General features: G+C 37.1%; 1 protein-coding gene and 1 pseudogene across 1 annotated transcript in view; one reads left to right on the top strand and one right to left on the bottom strand.

Moving 5' to 3' along the window:
• Nucleotides 1-22,448, top strand: part of CDC42SE2 (CDC42 small effector 2) — a 114,290-nt gene that overhangs the window by 13,837 nt on the left and 78,005 nt on the right. The window contains exon 2 of the mRNA XM_044662389.1: nt 9,238-9,461. The gene's annotated coding sequence lies outside the window, so the exon portion shown is untranslated. The remainder of the gene's footprint in view (nt 1-9,237; nt 9,462-22,448) is intronic.
• LOC123251037 lies at nt 17,112-17,565 on the bottom strand (annotated as a pseudogene).

Below are 22,448 nucleotides of genomic sequence, written 5' to 3'. Positions count from 1 at the left end.
TGTATGGGTATAGAAAAAAAAAGCGGAGCACAAGTCTACTACTGTAAAGTATGTAGCTGTGCTAGGGATAGAAGAAATAATAGTGTTTATGTTGGAAATTATGGGGTAACTTTTTATAACGTGACTGTTTACCACCCTCAGATCTTGGACGAATTGATAGAGATACTTGCTATTGTGCCCCAGTTTTGGTTTTTTAACAGGAAGGATTTATTCATATTTACAGGGGATTATCATGCCTTGGTCAATTAGTAAATTTATTACAGGGGTAATGCCCTCAATTGCCTTCTTCTAAAGAGGATATTGAGGAATGGAAGGAGGTGGGCTAGATTTGATTTGGACAGGGATAGCCAGTTTTAAGTAGGTCAACATCAGAACATCATGTGGCACAGAGAGATTCAGGTATATAAGTTGGGATTTCAAAAATGGAAGATTCCTTCATCTCTTAATTGTCTGAAAGAAGTAAAGGGAGTAAAGTTAAGGATTCTTCAGGCAATTCCAGTGACATGCAGCCATCTGGAGAGCAAGTTATTGTGGCTCTAAGCTTATATAAAAGATCTCTCCAAGGCAAATTTATAGGGGAACCAGGAATCAAGAGGAAAGAGTGCTCTATACTCAAGGGACCTACAGACACTATTCTAGGGGAAAGCTTTGGAACTTTTAGGGATGTCCCTGGATACCCCCACTACATTTATTGAGCTGAAGGAATTGAAATATGAATCAGGTGTGTTCCTTAATACAGATCTTGAGGCTCATGTGTCCAGGAGATAATCATAATAAGCATTGAAAACTTTTAAAGTCACATGAGGTTTATCACTATGGTGAGGGGGCAGTGGACAGGACAATGGGTAGTAAGGCATCAGGGTATGGAAAAATCAAAAGTTATATCCTTTGATTCCTGTGTCCCACCCCTCCACCCCCCAGTACACCTTCATAATCTTTGAGTAGTTCCTTGGGCTCCCCCTTGAGGGGCATTAGCACCCTGAGTAGTTCCGGGATGAGTTCCACTTAAGAGATACTGTTGAGGGGTCATTTGGTTTGGGTTATCAGTTATTTGATTTAAATTTCTATAATTGTAATCATTTTTAAAGTTATGATTCTGAAATTGTTATTGTAGTTCCTATAGTTGTTTTTGAAATTATTGCTCCAGTAGGTATTATTTCTGATTACCTGGAAGAAATTCCTATAGTTCATCATTACGTGGCCCTTCTTTCCACAGAAATGGCAGGTAAGGGATCAGTAGTTAGGTTCTTGGAGAGGGGCAAGTGCCATTGGTTGAGTATCATGACCTTCTTGTTTATCAATTCTGTTAGTTAAATATTTTAATACTTTCTGAATCTTTCCTAGTAAATAATTAATTTCTGATTGTTTTTCTTTATTGCCTTTAAAAACATATGCAACAGTTCGTCTCAACTCATCAATATCCATTTTAGGCCACTTTGGGCAATGTGTTTTAAAATAATCTTGGAGTACTCTGCAACTATTGTTGACAAAGTGTCATTTTATATGTCTAATATCACTTTCTGTAGAAATATCAAGGTCTAGGTACCTCCCAGTTCAATGAGCCTGTTCATAAATTGGGAGGGTGTCTCATCATCAGATTATTTAAGGCATTCAAATTTAGTCCATGCATTCAGTCATTTGGAGCTTTCTCGAATTACTTTTAGAATGGCATCCCTAACACAATGTAATTCCATGTATTCATCGTGATCATTATAGTCTCAATGAGGATCCACAGGTGGCCAGTGTGCTGCATTGTGGCCTCGGGCTTTATTGACATGAGAGATGATCTTATTCCTCTCATGTTCTGTTAGTAAGACATGGAGCAATTGTTCAACATCTTTATAAGATGGATCAAAATGAAAGAATATATCAGCCATCTTTTTTGTTACCAGGATAGGTTCATTTTCATAACTAGGAACATCACATTTAAATTCCTTTATATCCTGGGGTGTGACAGACCTATGTTGTTTTACTTTTAACACATCCCCAGTTTGTAGTACTGTGGGCACTTCCCTTAAAGGGAAAAGGCCTTCATAGGAATCATTCAGTGGTTGTGGTTTCATAGGAGGAGTGTGTGTACATACTGAGGTAGTACAGGTAGGAACTTGTATGGTAGGAGGAAGAGGGTTTCTTGGGGCTGGAGTTGGTCGTGGGGTGGGAGAAGGGACAGGGAAGGATGGGGAGTTGGGAAAAAGAGCAGGGGAGAGAAGGTTAGCCAGGAGTTGCTCAATACGAGAGAGAAAGTTTTCTATCTGAGACACAGGAGAGGAGTCTTCTGCATCTATTTCAGTATCAATTTCTCTGGGTATTTCAGAAACAGGCTTGGAAAAATGGGATATATCTTGGTTGGAATTGTCTATTGCAATTGGACCATTTAAGGAGTATTTAAAATTATCCAATTGAATTTGAATGTTGGCTTGCATTTTAGCTTGCATTTTTTTGTATGATAAGTTTTTGTGATTTAACATTTAGGAATTGGTAAAGAAAATTCCCTAGCAACATAAGGAGGAGACATTCTGAGAACTTAAAGGTTCTCAATTGAAGGAAAGCCAAAAAGGTTTCTTGTAAAGTAGCAATCATGATGCTTGGTGTGTTTATAAAGGTCAGATTAAAGGAAAAGGAAAAGAAAATAATTTTCAATTTCAAGAAACACTGATTTTTAGATAATATTTTATATGATGTTATATGATTTTATTGCTGCTCTCTAGTGATAGAAAAGCAGCTACTGCAGTTCAGCAAGAGGCAAAACTGAGTACTCAATAATGGCCTCTAGTGGTAAAGAGGCAATGGTAGGGTGAGGGGGCTGCAGAATCCAGGTGGGAGTATGGAGAATCTGGCTACAAAAGCAAAGTTGAGGAGGTTTTTAAGGCAAGGGTGATGAGCTGGTTTTAAGGGCAAGGACACCTCTTAGCTAGAGTGAGAAGAAATTTTAGCTAAAAGGAAGTATAAGAAGCAAGCTGGGGTGGGTAAAAAAGATCTTAGTTAGGAGGGAGGACCAGTTGCCTGGTAAGGGAAAAAGGGATCCCCCTCCTCTAGGCTGGGGTTGGGGGCAATGAGTTTACACCTTACCAGTAGGAGCAGCAGCAAGCAGCAACAGCAGCAGCACTAGGAGCAGCAGCAGCAGCAAGAGTTAGTAGGAACAGCCTCTGTGAGGGAGAGACCCAGCTGCCTGGCTCTCCTGGTGGGCAGGTGTGGGCAATGAATCTGGGAAAGCTCTGAAGGGAGAAGGGAGAGGGGAGACTATAGCAGGAGAAGAAATTCTATCCCTTTGTGGTCACCAAACATTGTAGGAGTAAAAATGAATAAATATTCCTAGTGTTTTAAAAATATATACAATTTAATAATAAACAAAAAGAGGAGGGAAAAAGAAGGAAAAGGATTCTTTCAATAAAGTGAGCTAAACAAAAAGAGCCAATAACTCACACCTGTAGCACTTTACAAAGGCCTATGAAGAAAGGAGTCAAACTTAGAGACTAAATTATTTAATTAAAAATAGATACATTAAAGATAAAATCATCAAAGAAAATTATGAGGCAACATTAATAATAGTAGTTAACATTTACATACCTCTTTAAAGTGTGTAAAATACTTTAAATATGTTAACTCCTTTAATTCTCATAGGCAACCTGTGAGTTAGTTGCTATTATAAAAATAAGGAAATTGAGACCAAGAAGTTAAATGACTTATTTAGTGCTTTAAGCCGGTAAGCATCTGAAGAAGTATTTGAACTTGGGTCTTTCTGATCCCCAAGGCCCATGTTCTAATTACTGTGCCAACTAGTTATCTTTTAAAAACCTTTTTGGATTCATCCAAAACAATTTTTAGGGGAAAATTTTAATTGACAATAGAAAACTCAATTTAAATTTATAATGGAATATAAGAAACTAGGAGAGCATAAAAAAACAAAAATCAACCTAAAACAACTAAAGATGAAAAATAGAAATTTTGAAAATCAAAGAAGAAAATATAAATCTGAATTGAATATGAAAATACTATCAAATTGATAAACATAAGTAGAAAAAGGTTTTAAAAACTTAATAAGAGAAGAAGAGCCATTGGATAATCTAAAAAAAGGCAGCTACAAAAATTTTTATAAAATTGGAAAAATTCACAAGCAAAGAGAAAATAAAGGAAATTATTGAAAACTCATGTTTTCCAATTACCAAAACAATTCATAAATGACTAATTTAATATTTTATTTTTCCCAGTTAAATGTACAGCTTTTAACATTCATTTTATTGATTGATTGAGTCATTTATTCATTCATTTATTTATTTTAAAAAACTCCTCCCTTCTGTTTTAGAATCAATACTGTGTGTTGGTTCCAAGGCAGAAGAGTGGTAAGGGCTAGGCAATGGGGATTGAGTGCCTTGCCCACAATCACATAGCTAGGAAGTGTCTGAGACCAGATTTGAACCTAGAACCTCCTGATTCTAGGCCTGTCTCTCAGTTCACTGAGCTACCCAGCTGCTCCTTTAACATTCATTTAAAAAATTTTTTTAGTCTCAAATTCTTTCCCCTTCTCCCTAAACTAATAAAGAATTTTGGGGAGGACTGAAATATAGCTCAGAAGAAAATTAAACTTAGACCCCTGGCTTACATTAGAGCAATGAATTATATTTTATGTAAAACTCTATGCTGAGGATACAGATATAAGGAAACACTACAGTCCTTGCCCTTCAAGAGCTTACATTTTAATATGGGAAGAGTAAATAAAGGGAACTAGTATTCAAAAAGTAGAGGAGGATAAATGCCTTTTGGCATTGTTTGTAAATAAAAGAGGAGTAGTGTGGTGACCTGAGTGTGAGCTAGGTCAGTGACAGGGAACCTTTTGGACTTTTTAGGAATCCTGTGCCATGTTTCACCCCCCCCCCCCCAAGACTGCTTGCCAATGCCCGCTCCCTCATTAGGTGCCATCCCCTGCCTCCAACTGCATGCCCTGCCCCTGACTACTGAGGATACCATTATGTACAATTAGAGGGACATCCTTATTCCCTTCCTGGAGGTGACAGGGTTCCCAGTGCAATTTCTACACAGTGCAAGTGTCATATTAAAAAGGAAAAGGATCAGTGACCCAACCCTTATCAAAGCATTTATACAGGTGGGCCTTGGGATATTCAAAATGAAAGGCTGCCCTAGAACTGGAGTGTTTACAAATTTTCTGGAAGCCTTAGGCATTTGGTAGGCCTATGAGGCATAGGGTGTGTGTGTGTGTGTGTGTATTTTTTCTTCACTTTGAGGGATCCACTTTAGCTACTGCTAATTGAATTAGGGAATTATCTGCCCAGGTAGTTGGGTGCACATAGTTCAGAACCCAGGAAAAGATTACCATCTGTTTCTGGGGAGTTAAAGGTTTAATGTGAGAGACATGAATCCATGTATTTTGCCCTTCCAGTTTTATAGTAGTGGGGATAGACGGGATGGCTTGGTGGGGACCCTCCCTGAAAGGTGTTAGTTGGTTTCTGTCTCTCCTTTTGGGCTGGGTATAATCTTTTGAAGGATTAGGGAAGATCTGATTAGCATATTCCTTTAGGGATTGGTGAATGAGGCTCAAACCTACATTTGCTCAGAGGGTTATTTTAATTAGGGTCAGTGAAATCAGGAGGGCCTGGACCCAGTCAGTTCTTTGCTTAGAAAAGCAGTACTGTAATTACTTGTTCTATTCACCCAGTAAGGGTCCCCAAAGACTAAAAGGATTTTGTACCTTTTGCAGGGTGATAGGTATGTAGAATTTATTGCCAATCTGAGGGGAGTGGCTACCTCTGCTGCTTGGCTCCTAGGATCATAGGGCGTGTCCACCACTGCTGCTCAGCTCCCTGGAGCTTGGGGGTGGGGTAGAGGGGAGTAGCCACACCCAAAGCAGAACAAAGCTCAGCTGGGCTCAGCCCCTGCAACTGTGGAAAGAGGCTAGAATGCCCCAGCCCCCCACCCCCTGCATTGGGAGCTGGGCCTGCCTCCCACCTGGCCAAGCAAGGGCCTGAACTTGATCATGCCCAAGGAGAGGCCTCTGTGTGCCATCTTTGGCACATGTGCCATAGGTTTGCCACAAGGGAACTAGATAATGTGAAAGCTCATATATCAGAATTCCAAGGTCAGTCTGATTTGTTATGGGACGATGAGGATGTTGAAAAAGTATAGATTGCATGGTTTTGAATAAGACTTTCCAAAGGATTTAGGATTCATATATAAAAGGTTACATTCTAAGTAAACTAGAGAGGCAGGAAAGTATGTACTTTTTCAGTAGGGCATAGGGATAGAGTTCTTAATGAAATAGATATAGTGAGAATGAGAGGAGACAAAGTGGATAGTTTTGATTACAAAATATTAAAAAGTTTCTGCACAAACAAATCAGTGCATTGAGAATTAAATAGAAAATATTTCACTAGGAAAAAAAGTCTTTGCAGAAAATTTCCTAATTATCAAGATATATATGCAGTTGATTCAAATATGGAAAATAAGGCTCATTCCCCTAAATATAAATTATTAACTTTATGATTTATGATCACAAAATTATGATCAGCCGGTTCTGACAAAGGAAAGCAAATTATCAACAACCTTGGAAAATGGAAGATTTGAGTTATTTGTCTTCTGACATACCTTCTCTTTTTAGTGCTGTGAGACAGTGCTTTTTCTGTTGTAGAGCAGGATGGTGCTTGATATGCCTGGCCCTATGATTTTATCTAGTTGGGGAACTCTGAATGTAGAATCTCCTATTTATGATGCAGATTGGCAGCTTCTCTGTAATTGATAACCTTTCATTGTCTCAGGCAATTTTCTTTTTATTAAAAATATATCTTTATTTCATTAGATGTTTTAAAATGAAAATTTCTGAATGTTTAATACTCCTTTTTTTTTTTTTAAACCCTTGTACTTCGGTGTATTGTCTCATAGGTGGAAGATTGGTAAGGGTGGGCAATGGGGGTCAAGTGACTTGCCCAGGGTCACACAGCTGGGAAGTGGCTGAGGCCGGGTTTGAACCTAGGACCTCCTGTCTCTAGGCCTGACTCTCACTCCACTGAGCTACCCAGCTGCCCCCTTTAATACTCCTTTTTAAAAATTTTGAGTTCTTGATTCCCTCTCACTCTTCTTCTAGCCACTGAAAAGGAAAGCAATTATATGTGGAGTAATGCAAAACAGAATTCCATATTAGCTATATTACAAACACATACATAAACAAAAACACATAAAAATAACACCAAAAAAACCCAATAAAAGTAAAGAAAGTGAAAAAGTTATGCTATAATCTGCACTCAGTTCATCAGTTCTCTCTCTCTGGAGGTGGATGGCATTTTTCATCATGAGTCTTTTGGAATTGACTTAGAATATTGTCTTGATCAGAGTAGCTAAGTCTTCCATAGTTGATCACTGTCCCAATATTGCTGGTCCTGCTCGCTTCACTTTGTAGTAATTCATATATGTCTGGATGGTTTTTTGAAACCATCCTGCTTGATATTTCTTATGGCACAATAGTATTCCATCACAATAATATTGTTCAACCATTCCCCCATTGATGGACATCCCCATAATTTCCAGTTCTTTGCCACCACAGGAAGAGCAGCTATAAGCATTTTTGTACAATTAGTCCCTATTTCCTTTCTCAGGCAACTTTTTTAATACCTAATAATCGTGGTTAACATGTGTTAAAGGAAGAACTTGACAATATGTCTTTCTGACTCCAATAGCGGCCCATCATTACTAGAATGAGACTTTCCAGTGTGAGAAAAATTCCTTAATAATCTATAAGAGGATAATACTAGAGCGAGAACCCTCCCAGGAGAACCTAGCACATGGATCAATGAGTGCTGACTCAAAAGGCAAACTTGCTAAAGTTGCTGAACTTATGAACAATAAGGATAGAAAAGACTAGTATAAAGCATATTAATTTATTTGAATTTTGGGTGCAAAGAGGCTGGTTTAAAATCCTGGCTTTGCCACTTACTATCCATGTGACCTTGGACCTCAGTTTCTTCATTTGCAGAATGAGAAAATTGGAAGTTGGCTCCTAAGGTCCTTCTACCTCTGTTTAGGGTTAAGCCAAAATACCAATTCATCTTTAAAAAATTACTGAGCTGCATTAAAGTGTTTTTAATTCAAAACCTTTGCTCTTTTGGGGGGTTTAATAGGAATATATTTGTTATTTAAAGGATCTATTTCTGGCCCAAACTGATATGGAAGATTTCTGCCTATTCCTCTCCTTCTATCTTATAAGCTTTGAGGGTGCCACAGAACTACCTCTTCCAATGTGGTTTCATGGATCAAAAGTCACACTTATGGTTCTCTAGTGGTGTTGTTCAGTTGTTTCAGTCAGTTCGCTCTTTGTGACTCCATTTGGGATTTTCTTGGCAAAGATAATATAGTGGTTTGCCATTTCCTTTGGTAACTCATTTTACATATAAGGAAACTGAAACAAACAGGGTTAAGTGATTTGCCCAGTCACTCAGCCAGTAAGTGTCTGAAGCTGGATTTAAACTCATGTTTTCCTGACTTAAGAATTCTATCCACAGTGCTACCTGGCTCTCCACCCAGAGTCTTAGTACCCTCAGAATAATAGCAGGTCCTTCCTGTCATGGGATAGAAATGTCATAAAAGTAACTTTCCTTCTATCTGGCTGATATTATGAAATATAGGTGTCTTATGTCATAACTATTGGATATAAACTCAATGTATCTATATCATTGAGGTTTACTTTTTATAGGAATCTGAGAATTTAAAATTCCTAACTTTTCAAAGCTTACCTTAAATAAACCTCTTTCAAAGGATCTTTCTTGATTTCCCCAATTGTTAGTGCCTTGTCTGTCTCTTTTGCCACTGCCTTGTATTGATTTTATACGTGTGTGTGTGTATGTATATATACATATATATATATGTATATATATATGATGTATTTACTTTTCAATGACTATTTTGTATCCTTTCAGTAAAATTCTAAGTCCCTTGAGTATTGGATCTGTCTTACTTTTCTCTTAGCACTTAATTCCATGTTTGGAACATAGTAGGCACATAATAAAATGCTTGTTCCTTGATTGAAAAATCATAACAGATTCAAATATAGAATTGATTATAGGAATTGCCTATAGGAGATGCCAATATCCTAATTGGCCTTATCATCTCAAATTCCTTCCCCATTTTAGTCTACTTCCTACAAATGCCTTTTCCTAAAGCACAGGTCCAGGTCACATTCCACAGTACATTCCTCTTCCAACCATACCATTTTGCCTTTTTTTTTTATACCCGTAGGGGAAAAACTATAAAACTATGTTCTGTTCCACAATGGGCCAGAAAGGAGATAAGCCTTAGTTGGAAGAATCAAGGGAAAAAATCCCTAGGACCAATGGAAGAATAGAAAGAAGGTATGAGGAACCACCTGGGACTGAAAAGTGTTGCCTGGGGCTTATCAGCAAAAGTTCCTGATCAACACAAGTGGCAAAACTCCACCTCCACTGCCAACTGGTGGGAAAAAGGTGAGATGTATTCCTGATTTTCCATTTTGGAACTTTGAAATTTTCCTATTCTTATGGTATGGCTAGCTAGTGTGGGTAGTTTGGTTCTATAATTCAGGTACAGTTTGTGGACTGCTCTAGAGACACATCTACCATTTCTTGTTCTAAGGCCTTTCTAATTTAGAAACAATTGATTTAAAAAGAACTTTGAAAATTTAGAGACTATATATTGGCATACATATTTTTCCTGCTTTTAAATTTAGAAGCCCTTGAACAAATAAAAGGTATTTGAATTTTTATCTTTGTTAAATGTTTTATTGATGTTATTCTCTCTTTCCTTACCCCCTTCCTTGTGTCATTCTGACTTCCCAATGATACCTTCCTCTGTACCCTTCCTTATAACAGATAAGTATAATCAAGCAAAACATCAGCACTTTGCAATAATCTGAAAATGTATGTCCCATTTATAGTTTACTACCTTACTGCCCAGAGGATGGAAGCATTCTTATCATTAATCTTCTGGAGACACTGCATTCAGACTTCAAAAGTTTATGAGAGTATTTTAAAATGTTAAATTCTCTGGAGATTATCAGTTTAGTTGAATGAAATATTGCATTGTAATCCAATATATCCAAGTTGCTTAATGTTGAAATAGAGACAAAATGAATGTCAATAAAAAACATTTCTTGAAAAAGCCTCATTTCCTGATGATTGACCTATTTTTAGTTAAGTTAATTGGTTTTTAAGTACAGTAGTATGTATTGAGTGAATATACTTTTTTTTAGCCTTCACTGCTTCATTCCTTCCAAATAGTATGAATTTATTTTTCATAGTGCATAGGCCATAGACCATTGAATTCATTGGCGTAGGGAGCTACTCATAAAGAAATTAACCTACCAGTGCAAGTTTGAACGTTATTTGCACTTTATTTTATAAGAGCTGCTTAAAGCATTAAGAGCTAAGTAACTTGCCCAGGGTCACACAACCAATATGTGTCTTGGCAAGACTTCAACCCATCTTGTCTCTGAGGCCACCACACCATTCCTGCCTCTGATTTCCTTCCATAAGTACTTTTATTTGTTTAATTCTTTCTTTTGTGTGTATGTGTAGGACTTTTTCCTATTTTTTGATTACTTTCAGGCATAGGCTTTGAATACAGTGATACAACTGGGTCAGTGTTTGTACTCTAAAATTTTTTTGTGTATAATTCCAAATTGTTTTCCAAAATGGTTGTTTACATTCACAGATTCACCACCAATATATCAATGTTCTTCTTTTCCCATATCCTCTCCAACAGTTATTATTTTCCTTTGTTGTCATCTTTGCTACTCTGAAGATCTTAGCTTTTTTGGATTTGTTTCTGCAAAAACTTTCAAATCTCATGGAATCAAAATAATCCAGTTTATCTTCTGTGATCTTCATTTGAACTTTTATACAGTCCATAAATCTGCTGTGATTTCCCCCCCCTCCACCTCCCCCATAACACCCCTGTATCCATCTGGAGCTTATCTTTGTAAAAGGTGGAATTGAGGTCTGTGTGTTTATCTGATACTAGGGTACTTGATATGTGTGCTTCTCTAGCTATCTGTCCCACTGGATTGGACCTCTCACTCATTCTTATGCTCTTTTTACTTTTATTGACTTGTTAATATGTTAAAAGATTTTGGTGATTATTAGTTTTACTGATAATGAGATGGGAAACAATTGCATTGTAATAAAAAAGTGTCAAAATTAATTCATATTGAAATAGAGACAAGATCAGTGTCAAAAAGAATCATTTCCTGAAATGGCTTCACATTTAAGGTTATGATTGTTAGATTTCTGTGTCATTTGATTTATTTCTTTAATATTGTTTGTATTTCCTTTTTCTATGAAGTCAGTATTTTTTCCTTATGTTTATACTGTTCTGCTGATAGCTGTTTCCCACAGATTCCCCTTGATCCCCACTTTATTCTCATTTTACTTGACCTATCTCTCATGTTTTTTGAGTTTACCAAATTTTTCATTTCTAATTAAAAAAAAATTGTTCCTTTTGTTTCTTCTCCTTGCCCATTCAATTAATAAATGGTTCAAAATTTTTTCCTTTTTCCTCTCTAATCTCTTTAAATCACATTTATTTTGTCACATGCTTTCCCAAGAAGTTTTCATTTGTGTTATTTTCATTATTTCTATTCCTTTGTATTTTATTCTCTGACTCATAACTATACTTTTACATTTTCTTCTTTATTCTTTCTGTCTCATGAGGGTAGAACTTCTGAAGTAATTTCTTTATACTTAGAAATATAAATTCATGAAGGAAGCATTGTTGTGTTATGGTAGTCACATTGATTCCCAAGTCATAATGTTGTGGGGGACTTGAGGTGAACCCCCTGGGTTCGGGAAGGGTACCTTTTGCTAGAATGCAAGACTCCAAAACTTAGCTTAACAATAAAAAGAGAAATTTATTAATTTAGAAGGCAATATTGAATCCGGCCAGGAGGACAGCATAGATGGGAAGCTGCCTCCTAGGTGACATCAATTCTGAGGTCTCTCTACTCTTTACAACAGGGAAGACAGGACTTCAGAGTGGTATGCACTGAGGAATGGGGGGTGGGTGGGAGGTAGGGGGGACAGGGGAAGGTTTGCCTGAAGACATAGGGAGTGACTCTCTTAGTTTAGGGAACAGAGAGTTGTCTTAGATACAACCTGATGGTATCAAGGCATAGCCTTTGTAATAATGGAAAATTTAGATATTATATAGATATATATTTTAAGGTGTGGTTGCCAGGAATCGATAATTCAGATTGATTCCATAATTAAAATAGACCCAAGTCAGGATTGGTTTTATGGTAGTTTATTTACAATTAGGAAGGTAGAAGGTAGGGCAATAGAGAGAGGGTTAAAAGGCTAATTAAACTAGGCTACAAGCCACAAGGCCTTAGCAATCAGAGAGGCAAGAAACCTACTTGAAGTAGAGTCTGGAAACACCAAGGTAGGCCCAAGGAAGTCAGCCTAACTTACCCACGTGACAATTCAGAGGGGAAGCTGCCTGAGGTCTCAGGAGAGATCCTTCAGCACCAAGTTCAAAGAGGAAACTGCCTCCACAGGAAGTTACTAACATATTTGAAGAGATAGCATCTTTCCTCACTTCCTGGGGGTCCACCTCTAATTCAAGTGGACAAATGGCAGCCTCTACACTGTTTTGGACTGCCCAAAGGGCAGTCCCTTGTTCTTGATTTGTTACTTATTGTCACATGTCTTCCCTCCCCACTAAGGGAGGTGGGGATGACATTATCTCTGGTGGCTAGAGTTTTAACTATAAATGGGCTTCAGCTAATTCCATTTACACAGCCTGGAGGTATATCTGTGTCCATCTCAAACCTAAAGGACAATCCAAGGAGGGCAATCTTCTCAGGATCTTATCAGAGTTATCAGATGTTTGGGGTTAGTAGTCCCTAGGATGTAAGGGAGCAAAGGAATTTTCCTGCCTACAGTTTGACCTGAAATATTTCTGTAATTTGGAGGTACAAAGTCCCATGCCAATAAGACCCAAGCCAACAGCCTGCTCTTATCTTAGTCACTTTTCACTACTCAGGACATGTCATTCTCTCTCTGATTCTGTATGCCCCCTATTATTCTGGGGTATTGTCTATCCTCTCCTGTAATGGGGTATAGCTGTAGAATATATTTACCTTGAAGAGATGGTCTCTAAATGGCAAATTCTCACCAAATGAAATCCATTATAAGATCTTGGTATCTTGCCACATACACTGCTCTCTTCCTTCATGGTAATGATCTCTTTCCATCCCAGGCTCTCCACCATTGCTTTTATCCTATTCTTTCACAGCCTCTTCTGTTGTTGTGAGACCAAAGAAATTATCCCATTATTGTTCACATGTAGATTTGCTGAGGATAGCTATCTAGTTCCTCTTTATCTCTTACTCCCTATTCTTAAAACTCTACACTGGCTTATCACTCTTATAAAAGATACTGATTTATTTATATGTGTCACAGTATTTAATCCATGGAATTTAGAGGCCATTAAATCCAGTTCCCTAATTTTATAGAACAGAAAACTAAAACCAGAGAGATTAAATGACTTGCTTAAGGTCACACAGGAAGTATCTAAAATACAATGCCTTTCTTTTCCCTCCCTTTCTCTTGATTATTTAAATTAACTTTCAATCTTTAGTCTCTCAGATCTTTTTTGTTCCTTGATGATCTCTCTTTCCTTCATAGATTGTCAGTTATTATTATTCTTAAAATGAGCAAATGGTTAAGCAGTAAGATGATGCTACTACTTGGTAATTTAATTATTTAAATATTTAATTATGCTTATTTACCTTCATAGTATTTATGTTGTTTGGGAATATTTTTAAGTTAAATGTCTCCTTTAAAAAAAAAAAGAGTAACAAATACTTTTCTTGTTAAAACTTCCCATCTTTTTCAATGGCTATTAGACCCAGTTAGTAGTGTGTTATTTTTAGTTGTAGCTTTAACTTTTTGGAATATACTATTTATTCTTTTCCTCTAATTTTTCTTGATTATATACCTGGGTACTTAAAAAAAGTTTTTTGTCTTTGAAATTGTGAAACTTAACTACTACATGTTTTAGAGCTTAAAAATAAACTTTTTTCAAGTGATAACCCAAGCTTGACATTTTTCTTGTATTATTAGTTTCAATATGATATTCTTTTTGTTGTTGTTGTTAGGTTTGTCTTTTATGCTTAAGTTATCTCTGCACATCCTGTCTTCAAGGTCAGTTTCTTTGGCTTATGTAGAATTCATATGTTATTATTTTGTTGTTGCCTTTTCTTTCTCATCTGTGAATTCTTTCATTTATATGTTTCAAATCTTTTATTTTTTTTTCTGTCTGAGCCTCTACTTCTTAAAAGAGAATTTTTGTTTTTTCTTCTAAATACTGTACTTTGTTGCTGTTTTTTATTTCCAATTTTATTTTGAGTTTTTAGTTTCCTACCTAATTTTATTCCTAAGTATTTCATATAACAGTTCTTTTTCTCTTTTGAATCACTTTAGAGTTTCCCCCTGCTGTTCCATAATCTCTTAGGAGTGTACAGAATTATCTTTTTTGTCAGGAAATTTTATTTCATTTTTCTTCAGTTATTGTTCACAAAAAACTTTTTTTAGCTTTTTACTCATTCTTCCTTTTGTCTTATATGATCCCTTTGTTGTTTTATCACTTGTCAACAAAGTGATTTTTATTTAGGCTTTCTACCCTTTCTTTTAAAAGCCTTTCTCTTGTAATTCTAGTCAATTGTATGATGCACAGGTCCTTGAGACTGAGTAATCCTAAGTAGATCACATCCTTTGTTTGCCTTGGTTTCCTCTTCTTGTAAAATAGGGATAATAATAGCATCTACTTCCCCAGGTTGCTGAGAGGATCAAATGAGATAATAATTGTAAAGAGCACAGTACCTGACACACAGTAAACACCATTTATTTATTTATTTATTTGGAAATTTTTCCCGAAGGTTACATGATTTATGTTCTTTCCCTCCCCTTTTCCCTCTCCCTTTCTGGAGCTGATGAACAATTCCATTGGATTTTACATTTTTGATTGTTCAAAACCTATTTCCATATTATTAATATTTGCAATAGTGATTATTTAAAGCCAAAACCCCAATCATATACCCATCCAACCATATATGTTTTTCTTCTGTGTTTCTACTCCCACAGTTCTTTCTCTGGATGTGTTTAGCCTTCTCATAAGTCCCTCTGGATTGTCCTAGATCATTGTATTGCTGCTAGTAGAAAAGTCTTTTACATTTGTTTGTGTCACAATCTACCAGTCTCTGTGTACAGTGTTCTCCTGGTTCTCCTCATTTTGCTCTGCATTAATTCCTGAAGGTCTTTCCTGTTCTTATGGAAATCCTCCAGTTCATCATTTCTTATAGTCATAGTAAACTACATATAAATGTTAGCTATTATTATTTATTATTCTCAGCCTCCTCTTTGGAGTTTGGAAGAGAGGATTAAGCATCTGGATTTTCTATTCTACTTTTTCCTTAGGCAAGACACTCTTGCTTTTTTGGCATTGAGCTCTCTTCTACCTGTATCTTCTGCTCTCCTTCTTTCCAAAGGCTTTCCCTTGCCTTTGTAAGACTGGTAAGAATTAGTATCTTTTGTTTCTTGTGACATTTGGTATGGGGATAGGAAGAATGTTTCATTCTGTCATAGCCATAGGAAGACTAGGAAAGGATGCCCTCACATACTCACTCTGAAACTCAAGTGGGAACTGAAGCATGGGAGATTTCTGTGCTTGCCTGATGTGGGAAATGGGTTAGGAAATATATATTAATTATAGTGTTAAATATTTAGATCCTTTAATGTGATGTCATGAGGTTTTTTTTTAACCTTATATAGTGCTACAATGCTAAATTCTAATGACACTGAATGTACTGTCCTATTAAAAAAAGATTATTTCAAAGCTACTCATAGTCTATACCTGAAATAACTGATTATGTATTCCTTATACTCCTAATGTCTAGCTTGTGCTATCCACATAAATGTTTTTTTGTTTTTGTTTTTTCACATAAATGTTAATATGAAAAGGAAGTACATTACTGTGGTAAATTCATACAATGCAGGAGACTGGCAAGATGATGGAGTAGTAGTAGTAGTAGCAGCATCTACAACAACAGTGGTAGTAGTGGTAGTAGTGGTAGAGTTGTTTTGTAGCAACCCTTTCCAGTGCCACACCCTTTAAGAAGGGATTTTAGGACAAATCCAGTAAAGAGTAACTAAAGCTGGATCCACAAGATAAGAAGACAACAAGTTTACAATTCTGAAAGACTGGAAGAAAGATAGTGTACTTGAAAGAAACAGGGAAGTTCAGAAGAAGGAAGGCTGTAGGGAAAAGATTGTGAGTTCTGTTTGGGACATTTTGTAATTTTCAGATGACTAGAACATGGAGTTTGAAATGTTCAGTAAATAAACTGTTGGTAATTTGGGACTCCAGTTTCATTTTGTTTTTATTTTTTTGAAATTCATTTTTTGTTTTTTTAAATTGAACTTTCCTTTTACTAATCCTATAACTTTCTTTTAATACTGATCACATGAATGGCTTAGAGGAGGGGTGCGGAGTCCTTTGTGCAGGAAGGGTCTTCACAACATTCCATTTATACCCAAAATGAAAGGGACCAGCATAAAGCCACTATCTTTACAGTTAGAAGTTGGCAGCATTGGGGAAGGAGAACAGAGGATGTCAAACAGGAAGGAGGAGTCATTGTTTTAAAAAAAATACTAGCCTCCCCCTAATCTGGGCATCCCTGGTGTGGGGTTGGGGCGGCTTGGTCAGCTACAATAATAGAGGAATGAGGATATCCATGGCAGTTTGGGAAGACTTGAGCCATTGGAGCCAAGGTGGGAAGGGAGGTCAGGGCTTGGGGGTGATTTGACAAGTGGATGAAGAAATTGCCCAGGGGAGCCAAAGGTGTGAGACTCACAAAGGCTTCTCCTCCAGAGAGACCATAAAAAAAAAAAAGGCAGCTGGGTAGCTCGGTGGATTGAGAGCCAGGCCTAGAGAAGGGAGGTCCTAGGTTCAAACCTGGCCTCAGACACTTCCTAGCTGTGTGGCCCTGGGCAAGTCACTTGACCCCCATTGCCTACCCTTACCACTCTTCTGCCTTGGAGCCAATACACAGTATTGACTCCAAGATGGAAGGTAAAGGTTTAAAACAAAACAAAACAGAGAGACCACAGCATGGCCCCAACCCCCAGTTTCTCAGTCAAGGTACAGTGGTCCTTCTCATAGCAGCTGGCTTGTAATTCATGCTTGTTTCCTGTCACTTTCTTCTTGATGATGTCCTTGCAGCTGGCATAGATCATTTTCCTCTTGATTGGGGCACACTCAGGGGTCCCAGAAATTAAATACCAGGTCCTCCTTTTTGCTCCATTTGGTTTCGTAGGTAGCATCATAGAGGGAATAACAGCAGGCTTCATTAGGAAGCAGCTTGACAAAAATGGCATAGGCGTTGTCCCCAGTCTGGCCCATGTCGTCCACAAGGATCTCCTCCAGCATGACATTCTTTTTGTCTTCTCTCAGGCATAACAGCATGGCCTTTTTTGTCTTTATGTCATTGAACACTTTAATCACCCCTTCTGAGATAGCCACCTCAGAGGCCATGGTTCCGAAACCAGCAACAGAGTGAGCAGGGAGGGAGGGTGATGAATGCTACAATCAAAACTCCAGCTCAGAAGAGAGGCTGGATTGAATAAAACCAATGGAAACTATTAAGTCCCCAAGAGAAAATGTAGAAAAACTAGAGGACTCAGGATAGAGCCTAGGGATATATCTTAGGGGGTATGATATGGATGAAATTTTAATTATTATGCTCATGTTGTGATGGAAATCCAGAGATATGTAGAGAAAGTGGTCAATAGTGTCAAATTCTAGAGGTCACACAAAAAACTCATGGATCTGTGTGACCCTGGGCAAGTCACTTAACCCCCATTGCTTGTCCCTTACCACTCTTCTGCCTTGAGACCAATTTGTTCAGCCATTCCCCAATCAAGGGACAACCCTTCAATTTCCAGTTTTTTGCCACCACAAAGAGTATGGCTATGAATATTTTTTTGTACAAGTATTTTTCCTTGGGATACAACCTAGTAGCATCACTTCCACTTTATATTCATAAAAATATAAATCATACCTATAAAATCTGATAGTTTTCCCTACTTAAAGTTTGAATTTTGCAATAAAAAGCTCATGATCTGAGCCATAGTCAGCTCCAATGTCTTGTTTTAACTGACTGTAGAGAGCTTCTCCACTTTGGGCTGCAAAGTAAATAATCAATCTGATTTTGATAGTGAGACCACCTAGTGATGTCCATGTTGAGTTGAAAAAGAAAGCACTTGCTGTGACCAGCATGTTATTTTGACAAAAGTTGATTAGTTTCTGCCCTGCTTCATTTTGTACTCCAAGCCAAAATTGCCTGTTATTCCATTTATCTTTTGATTTCCTACCTTCCAATTTGGCAACCTTTTTTGATGTTATTTCTAGAAGATATTATAGGTTTTCATAGAACTGATCAACTTTGGCCCCTTCAGCTTCCAGTGGTTGGATCACTTATATTAAAGGCATGTTGAATGATTTGCCTTGGTTTTGAACAGATATTCTTTCATTTTTAAGATTTATGCCCCAGTACTGCTTTTCTCTCCCTTTTACTATCTATGAAGGCTATTCCATTTATTCTAAGGGGTTTTTGTCCACCATAGTACATGTAATGACCACTTGAATAAATTCACCCATTTTTCTCCCGTCCTGATCCAAAGATGTCATTGTTTAATCTTTTCATCTCCTCTTTGACCACATCCAACTTGTTGTTCAGTCATGTCCAAAAGTTTGTCAACCCATTTTGGGTTTTCTAGGCAAAGATGTGGAGTGGTTTGCCATTTCCTTCTCCAGCTCATTTTACAGATGAGGAAGCAGAAGCAAACAGATTTAAGTAACTTTCCCAGGCTCATCGAACTAGTAAGTGTCTGAGATAGAATTTGAACTCATAGTCTTCCTGATTCCCTGGCTTTCTGTCCAATGTGCCACATCAGCTCTCCTTAGTTCATAGATCTTACATTCCAGATTTTTATGCAATATCAGTCTTTACATAATTAGACTTTTGTCAATAGACACATCTGAAGCAGAGCTTCTTTTTGGCTTTGGCCCAGCTCCTTCATTCTTTCTGGATCTCTTTTCCTTTGCTCTTCTCCAGTAACATGTCAGACAACTTCTGCCTTGAGGGTCTCATCTTCTGGTGTCATATCTTTCATCATTTTAATATTGTCCCTGGAGTTTTCTTGGCAATGACACTGGAGTGGCTTGCCATTTCCTCCTCAGTGGACCCCTTTTGTCAGAACTCTGCGCTATGATCTCTCTTGCTTTGTGTAAGCCTGCATAGCATAGTTCATAGTTTTGCTGAGTTATGTAAAACCTCTTCCCCCAGGACAAGGCAGTGATCCAGAGGATCACTTCTATAATCCAAACAAACTGGCCTTACAGTGTCACACATTGCAATCCACTTCCCATCTCCCTGTTTTTGTTCTAAGTCTCCTCCATGCTTGTCATAGATCCCCATATATAAAATTCTCATTTCACTCTACATTAATCCTTATGTTTTCTGAGGTTTCCTGAAACTGTCTCCTTTGCCCTCTCTTATAATAGTAGTCCATCACAATCATAGGCCACAACTTGTTCAGCCACCAGTTGATGGGCATTCCCTCAACGTCCAATTCTCTACACCACAACGAGAGTGCTACAAATATCCTTGTACATTGAGGCTCCTTTCTTACCTCCCTGATCTTCTTGGGATACAGACCCACTGTGGTACTGCTGGATAAAAGGGTATTCACAGCTCTATAGCCCTTTGCAAATTGTTTTCTAAAATGGCCAACCAGTTCACAACTGCCAATAGCGTCCTTAATTTTCTACATCTCCTCTAGTATCTGCCATTTTCCTTTTCTGTCATGTTAGCCAGTCTGATAGATATGAGGTGATACTTCAGAGTTCCTTCAATTAGAATTTCTCCAGTCAGTAGAAATTTAGAGCATCTCTTCATGTGACTATTGAAACTTTAATTTCTTCTGAAAATTGCCTGTTAATAAACCTTGATTGTTTTAACAATATGGTAATAACATTTATGAATTTAACTCAATTCCATATATGCATATATGTATGTGTGTACACACACACACACACACACACACACACACACACATATATGAGAGAGAGAGAGAGAGAGAGAGAGAGAGAGAGGCCTTTTTGAGAGAAAATTATGGTAAATGTTCCCCCAGTTTCCTGATTTCCTTGTAATTTTGGCAGCATTGGTATCATTTGTGAAAAACATTTGTAGTTTCAGGGCCAACTTGGTGACTCAGGACCAGGCCTGGATTCAAGAGGCCTTGAGTTCAAATTGGACCTCAGACACTTACCAGCTGTGTGAACCTGGGCAAGACACTTAACCCTGTTTGTCCCAGTTTTCTCATCTGTAAAATGAGCTAGAGAAGGAAATGACAAACCACTCTAGTATCTTTGACAAGAAAGTGAGGGAAAGTGAAAGTGAGAAAAAAGATAGAGATAGAAAGAGCAAACACCTGAATGAGTAGGAGAGACTCTAAACAAGTAAACACACAGTACAATGATTTGTAGCTAGGTCTACCATTTATTATGACAAAGAGAAAGGTTTTTATAGAAAGCAGAGTACAAGCATTACATCATTCTTAGGGGTGTAACTTTCTTACAAAAAATTGTTTATGAAAAGACTTTACCCAAAATATTTCTAAGGCATTTCTATAAACCCAAACAATTGAGGAATATTGACAATAACTTAGGGGTATACAGGAATCAGGGAAAAGAGAAACAGGATTTTAATTAGGACTTTATAGAACTAATTATAGTAGAAAGATTTACCATCTCCATAGAGGTATGAGAATACAAGTGTCTGTGAGACCTCATGAAAATCACTTAACTGCTTTGGGTCTCAGTTTTATCTTCTATCTGGTCCCTTTTAATTCCAAATCCCATACTTTCTTTGTAAATAGTATCTCTGTATTGCTTATTGACTGCAGCTACTTACTTAGTCAAGCTTATACTTGTGCTTGGCCTATTTTTGCCTCATGTGGTATGCACTTTGTTGTATCTCCCAAGTGTACTACTGAATCCATCAATCTTAACAAGTTCTCCCAGAGTTTAGAACAAAGCTTTACACATTATTTAATTAGATGGTTGTTGTATGAATCGTCTACTGACTATGTCCAGGAGTGAATGGAACTAGAATTTAGTTCTCCTGATTTACAGACTCTTTTTACCATACTACAGTAACTGGGTGTTCTCTGTTCAAGTGAACATGGGTTTATGAAAGACCTACTGTTTGCAAAGTATTGGGCATACAAAGTAAAAAGCTGACATAGTTTATGCTTTTTTATTGGGAGATAAAACATTTACACATGATAAGTAAATGGAAGGTATTTTGAATGTGGAAAGAACAATAATAACAATAAGAGTTAATATAATAATAACAATAAGAGGAGGCTTCATGTAGATGGCTCCATATGAGCTGTGTCTTAAAGAGCTAATAATTCTAAGAGAGAAGTAAGTATTATTCAGGTCTGAGAAGTGACCTAGGCAAGGGTATAAAAAGAGAGGGACTTTGAGTTCAGGAAACAATAGGACCACTTTGGCTAGAACACAGAATTTGTGAAAGCAAATTATATATTACTTAGTCTGGAAAGACAGGTTAAAGTCAGATTATGGATACTTTCCTCTGATGAGGAATGTGTATTCTATTATATACACTCATGAAATATTTTTCCTTTTTTTTAATTAATTTTTCTTTTAAAATATTTTTCCATGTTTATATGATTCATTTTCTTTCCCTCCCTTCTCCCCTTCCCCCTCTCATGGAAGATTTTCATAGAGCGGAACAACAAGATTAGAATGGTGATTCCTTTTTTTTTTTAAATGAAGCCTATTTAGGGTACAAAGAATGACAGTCCTAAAAGCCAGTATTTCATTCAGCAAGCACTTAATGAGTATTTATTATGTATAAAGCATTATCTAGAGTAATAATCACTTACTTTATGTAAAAGTACTATGAAACTATTTAAGGTTTACAGAGTGATTTGCATACATTTCATCTCATTTGATCCTTATACTACTGTCCCCATTTTACACATGAGGATAACATGACAATACAACCAATTATTTGGAAAATATCTGATGATTTTTGGTAAAATACAAGCTAAATATGAATCAACAATGACAGTGTAAAAAGTTAATTTGAGAGGGTTAGTTTCTAGGATTAAGGAGATGATGGTACTGTTATTTTCTGCTCTGGTTAGACATGCGTAGTATTGTGTTTAGTTGTTTGAACTACATTTTAGAAATATAATTATTCTCATCTGTCCATTCCATTGAGGAAGTCTTCATATGCATGGGGTAGAACACCCCCCACCCCCATTGAACCATAGGTTTGAGATCTGTCAGTTGCCCTTAGCCTGGTTTAGCCTGCTTGCTGA

The sequence above is a fragment of the Gracilinanus agilis genome, chromosome 1 (assembly GCF_016433145.1).
Source record: "Gracilinanus agilis isolate LMUSP501 chromosome 1, AgileGrace, whole genome shotgun sequence".
NCBI lineage: Eukaryota > Metazoa > Chordata > Mammalia > Didelphimorphia > Didelphidae > Gracilinanus > Gracilinanus agilis.
The sequence above is the reverse complement of the archived record's forward strand: the minus strand, read 5'-3'. Positions and strand labels throughout refer to the sequence as shown.